Genomic DNA, 6,770 nt, shown 5'->3' with positions numbered 1-6,770 from the left:
CTGGAAAAGCGCTGGCATCTTGCTGATAGAGATTATGTTAGAAATGGCCTCAGCTTTTATTATGTTTATGGTTCACAGGGAGATTATTATGCGGCTGCTGCATCATTAGAACTTTGGGGGAGAAAAAACAAACCCCCCACCAACGTGCAGTTTCCTATTTACGGGATTTATATATTTATTTTACCTTTATCAACAGATTCCTTCATGATCAGTTGTTCCAAACTGTACAAAGGACCTGAATATCACACAGTATTAATATCTGAACATCAAACAGTACAAGTTGGTTCTGATTCAGGTTTGGGGATTTTTTATTTTTATTTTTTTCAGTGCTAAGCTGTTTTGGAGGGTTGTGTACACAGATTTCACTTGGACTTTAAACCGGGGCATTACTAGGACTTCTGTTAGAATTGGAGCTCCTTACTCTTAAACCACTGGGATTCTATATCACTACTAATGTTGTCCTGATAAGTACTGACTGGATCTTTACTGTCCCCTCCTTCAGTAAGTGTGTTAGTGTAGCCAGCCCTAAAGGAAAATAAGTTCAAGGGTCTCCAGCTTTCTCTGTGACCTTATTACTTCTTATAAAGCAGGTAAATGATGTGTTATTTAGCTACACTGCAAGAAACGCGATTGGATCAATTCTCTTTCCTCATTGCAAAATAGAGGAACAATAACTGGACCAAAACAAATTAATTGTTTTCATAAAGTTTTGTTGCATGACCTACATTTGCATTACCAGCTTCTAAGCAAATATATTTAATTATCAAACTATGGAAAGTTGGTATTTGCGTGAAGCTAGGAGAACCAGATATATAGAAATACATGTAGTAAAACTAGGTGAAGCCCAACGCTGGGGTTCTGTGCTCAAGTTTTGTGTTTAAGGGTGACTGTGATGCTACAAAACCAAGAGAATACAGGAATGCAATTAAAAATGCAGGATATCTGCTGCTGTTGAGTCTCTTTCCCTGTTGTTGCAGGCAGTAGTGTCATGTAATCCATGTAGGTGGGCTGGTTGCACACAGCCAGAGCTCTGGCTCTGCCTTTGAACAGTTCTGAACTCAAATTCCTGAGAGGCTTTGGTGGTCTGTGAATACACCCAAGATGTGATCTCTGGATTCATCGTGAGCTAGAATAACTCAGTATTTTTGTTGATATTTGGAACCATTTATCTGCATGAATTTATTCACAGACAATAGCACTGTGTTTATGAAAATTCAAAGGATAGTATGAACTACTTGGCAGAAAAGGGACAAGTTGAAAGGGCAAATGAGAAGCTTCTGGGGGCTATGTTCTTCTAAGCAGTCCTGCTTTAAAACCTACCAGTTTGAAACTTCTGTTTTTTCAAATATGTTTGATCTTACTGACGTGTTTGAGGCTTTTGTGGTTTTTGTATTGTAATACAAACACCCATTTTGGCCAATCTGCTTGCATTAGTATTAAACGTGTAAACTATTTACTATGTAAACATATTTTAAAGTTTTGTTTTTCAGGGTCTATTGGATCACTTTATTCACTTTATTCACTAAGAGATCTATGTTTTGTGACTTAACCTTACCTCTCCTCTTTGAATGATGTCCTATTCATTTTTGAATGGAAGGAAAAAGAAGTCTTGACAAAATACTAGCAAGAACATTCTAATTTCATTCACAAAATGTGCAAGTTGGGCAAACATTAAAATTAAACATGTGCCTTGTCCTATCAGTGTCTCCCTGGTTAATGCACCTATCCAATTTACCTTCTTTTAAAAGGTTTATTTTAATAGCTTCTACTAATAAGCACTTCCTGGGCATTAAAAGCCCACTGCTGTATTGGACCACCATCCATTCCTTATTTCCTTTACTTTGTTGTGAATTAGATGAGTACGCATTTTCTGTTAATTTTGTCATTTGCCTTTTGTTCAATAGCACCCTGTTCCATATTAGACTCCTACTGTAAAAAGAGAAACAGTCTGTCTCATTGACTAAGAGTGGAAGAGGATGTGAGTCAGAGAAATGGAGTATTTGGGTGTTTTCCCCTAGAAATAGGGGGAGACTAATGCATTTACTTTTTGGCCCAGGTTGAAGCTACAGTGCAGCAGCTGTTCTAGGGCCTCTGTGATGGTCTTCCAGATAAAGCATTTATGTAAGTGCAGGGTTTAAGAATTTTGGGTATAGATATATACTCATCCATGAAAGCCTACTTCATAACTTTAGGTGTTTTGTGGAGAAAGCAAAGAAAGAAAATAGAGAACAGAAACACTATGGATTTAGATCTTCTAGGAGTTCATTGTGCTCTGCTTATAATTTTCACTTAATTAATAATGGGATGATGGGATGATTTGGACAGATAAACAATTCAGCATTTGCCTTCAAAATGCAGATCATGACACCAGTTCTCAAACAGGACAGTTGTGTGCAAGCTCTAGCAGCAGCATGTTTGGCTATCCCAGCTCGGTGTTGGTACTGTAGGGAGTGTGGTGCCCACCTCTCAGTGCCAGCTTGCCCTGCTGAAAAGGAACATTTGCAGGAATAACAAAAAGTAAATTAGTGTGGCACTCTGTGCTACACAGGTATTCCCTTTTCAGTCCCTGTACAAGCTTTCATACTGCTACCCAGCACTGGGCTTGCTCTGTTGTTATACTACGGGTGAAATTAATTCATTAATTAATTAACCAAAGGAGTGCAAGTTGGGAGCTGAATCTGAGTCCAAGTGCATTGAATCTATGAGAGTTTAGAACAAATCCAGATCAGTGTAAGATGTGTATTGAAGAAGCTAGAAGAAAACATACATGTGCATCAGCTTGAATGCTCTCTGACTCCCTTGGGTGTCTCTTACTATCTCACTTCAGTGTCTAGACTAGCAATTCTTGCAGGGCAGCCCAGATCTCTGATGGCAAGGCAGATCACTTGGGCAAGCGGACTGTAGTGTTTGGATGAGTCATATAATTTCAGGCTGGGATTTCCCTGCAGGAAAAGGACACAATAACATTCTCTGTAAGGAATTTGTAGAGAAGAGTGAGAGGCAGGCAAAAAAATCTCAAAGCAGTTAAAAGTATTCCAGCGTGCCTTCTAAGATTCTGAAAACATCCTTTGCATGGTAAAGGTAGCAGAAGGGACTTTACTGTCTGTCACAGAGTTAGATGGTTTCATGAGCTGAAATAGGCTTTGGATTGATTTTTTTAAAAGTCTTAAACTTTCAGTAGATGTTTTCTTTATTCTTTTTTTTTTAATGTGAAATTTTCAAGAGTGCAATGGATAAATTCCCTTCCTTAGCAGTTTGGAAATTCTTTGAACCAAAAAGTTGTGTGCTTTTGTATTTATTCTGTAATTATGTAGATAAATACTCACAGTGTCAAACACACAAATGCCTTTTATCACAGAAGATCAGACCACTAGCAAATTTTAATAAGACTGTGATTATCAGGTCATTTTGAGAATAAACATAGCTGAGACGTTTACTTGGAAATCATAATTCCATAGGTGATTTGGGCAAGCTTTATAAAAGAAGGGCAGTCAGGGAGACAAGAAGTTAAGTTTCTTGGGAACGGAGCTCTCATGAGAATAATGAAATTTTTTTACCTTACAAAAGGCTTTTCAGCAACATATGTTTGGGGCATTTAAGCAAGCAATTTGGAAATTTGTAGAGAAAGTGGCATGAACTGGACAACAGCTTGAAAGAAGCAACCGGCAAACTGAGAAGTGTTGTGGCAAGATTACACTTTCCAGCTGCTGATTTTATCACCTTGTAGGATGTCATTAGCACTGTGATGAAAGATGATATATCTCATTCATTTGGAAATACTGGTGCTTGAAATTAGATGAATTTTTGCAACAGCTGAAAACTTACTAAGAAATTAATTTGGTTTCTTTTTGAACCTGAGGAATTTTGAAATAAATAGATACTCTGACTGAAGTTTCTGTGGCAACTAGCAAGTTAAAGTATGACAAATTTGGCATAAAGGCTACAAGACTGCAGTTAAGTCTCTGGTATTTGCAGTTGATCTCATTTGTGCTAACAGGTCAACCCCTAATAGAAATAGGTGTGCTCCCCCCACATTTATTTTTCCTCAGCATCTTCATACTAGAGGAGAAGAAATGATTTTTTTATGATGTGCACATGGTTACTAAATTGATAGGGACATAGGGGAACTTTCTTTTAAAAGTGTCCTTATTTTATGGAAAGAACATGGCTTTTGATTTTGGATTTTTTTTTTTTACTAGCTCTATTTTTTTACAGTGAAGAAATTAATTTTGTAGCTGATACACAGCAGAGATATGGGTAAAATAGTTTTATCCTTGTTCAATTCTGTGCAAATTTGATGCATGTCAGATTGCTACTTCATGGATATCTTTCTGTCTCAGGACAATGTTTAGTCTATTTACTCTTTGACTGTATTTTCTCTGCCTTCAAAGGATCTTCAGGATGTATTCACATGTTGCTACCTATGTTGTTCACCCCACCCTGCCACTCATGCTCTTGAGTGTGGATGAGTCATCTGCTCAGACTGCCTTGTTGGAACCCTGTGACATGGGGAGCTGGCACAGGACAGAGCGGCTCTCAGAGCAGAATGAGCACACTGTGGTAAAGGTGCCTTAGTCCTACTCATTCTTGTCCTGTACTAAGTTTGACCACAATGAAAACATTGTTTTCTAATTGATGTGTACAAATTTGAGTTATGCACATGCAAACCCATGTGCAAGCATACATTCTTGTTTTTACATATTAAATGCTTAAATGTTTGAGCCTGTATACATAGGAAATTGAACTTGAGTTGGCTTTTATGTCCAGGAAAATCAAAAGTCCAAATAGACAGAAATCCTAATAAATTGTTTCAAATCTCAGGTTAATTCTTAGACATCATTCCATGTTCAGTCTAGCATAAACACTTCAGTAAAGGAAGTGCTTTTGAGAGACCTGCTGGGCAGCAAATTAGACAAATTCTTCATTAACCATTTTTGAAGGACATGGGACAGACTGCTGTTCAGTTGTTAGTGCTTGTTCCACCCACCATGCAGGTATATAAATGACATTTCAAAGTACAGCGGGAGCTGGCTATGTGGTGTAGAAGTCGATACAAGTATTGTGTGGTTTCTTGTTTTTCATAGCAATTTATATCAGTCATAATAATGACTAAAGCTTTCTGGGAAATGCAAAGCATCCATGAGTCATTCTATGGAAGCTGACGACTCTAGATGCCTCATACACATGCCATCTACAAATAACCTAAACCAAACAAGCCCATAGGATCCTTCCATGCTGTGTGAAGGTGAAACACTGCAAAACATACATGGTAGGAACCACACAGGAGTAAGCTGTGCAACCTCTGTGCCTCAGTTCCTGAAAGAGCTTTGCTTTTGTTACCATTTTTTGCCATTTGCTGTGCAAGCTGCCTTTCAGTATTGCCTGACAAGAGGGCTCTTAGTGGCAGTAACTCTTTCTTATTCTCAGCTGCAGAGGGAAGAGAATCAGAGAGATCACAGTACTACTTAAAAGTCTGCATCATCCTGTGCTCCTGGGTGCTTCAGTAACCTTTTCTAAGCACCGTCACCAGTACCAGAATTGGTGGCTGTGTGACCATTTTCTGAGTGAATAAGGGAAGGAATGTTTTTTTCTTTTTGAAGCCTTGCTGTTTGTCCAGATGATCTCATCTGTGCAGCCAGGTTCCCAATTTTCTGTTTCAGTAGTGTGTGTTTGAAGGATAGACCTGTTTTAAAAGAGTATGTTCTCCCAGTACCTCAGAGATACAATATGGAAAGCAAAAATCTGATTATCTGGGTTCTGTTAACTGTACTTGCTGTGAATCATCCATTATTATTTCAATGTAGGTAATCTTTACAGGGCCATTCACAAATAAAAAATGAGTCTTAGTGTTATCAGGAAGAGAATAGTATCCATTGTCTCAGGACAGACAGTTATATTAGGGGAGAAGCAGATTCTATTGTGTATTCTTAATTTTTCTGAATCTTGCATAACCTTTGCCATCTTCACTGCATTAGCAAGTTGTCCCTCTCTCAATCTAGAAGGAGGAAGTTTTCTGGTTTTGTCTGCCAACCCAGCACACATTACTCTTATGAGTGCTTGGGTATGTTTCCAGCTCAGGTGTAAGCTCCAGGTGAGAAGTAAACACTTGTTCAGAGCAGCAGCACCTGGGACTGGAGGTGGTCTTGGCAAATGCAGATTCACTGCACCTGAATTGGTGTGAAGCTTAGTGAACTCAACAGTGTTAACTACCAGTAATCCCTGTGATTATATAATGGTAATGATGGTGGCTGTGCTTCCTTTGCAGTGAACAGAAACTGTTAGACTGGAGAGAGCTGGTTTCTAGTTTGGCATTCTTCATGTTTCAAGAATCAGTGGATGCAGATTCTTAAGTCTCAAGTTTTCTGCTATTTTGGAGGTCAGTCCATTTCCACATTGTCTAGAGAGAATGCTAAACCCAAGTTCACAGTCAAGGAGCCGTGGTGGCCTTATATTAGTTGTGTAGTAGTAGATAAATGGGTTTCTAATCAGGTGTGTGGATGGCAGGCTATCAGGGATTTACAGACACAGCATAATCACATTCAACATCATTATATTGATCTAAATATAAACCTGCCATGATAAAAATATGCAAGACTGCACGAGGTATAGAAGTTAGACAAGTGATTCAAGAGATTTTAATATGCTGGTTAATATTCTCACCTTGAGCAGATTTCCTTAGGACTACATATTTAGAAATCAACCTGAAGGAACAAACCCACTTTTCAGATGTATATTTAATAAGTCATATTCCTAACCCAATCTATTTTATT

The sequence above is a fragment of the Gallinula chloropus genome, assembly GCF_964237585.1.
Source record: "Gallinula chloropus genome assembly, chromosome: 10".
NCBI classification, from domain to species: domain Eukaryota; kingdom Metazoa; phylum Chordata; class Aves; order Gruiformes; family Rallidae; genus Gallinula; species Gallinula chloropus.
Note: the sequence above shows the minus strand (reverse complement) of the source record.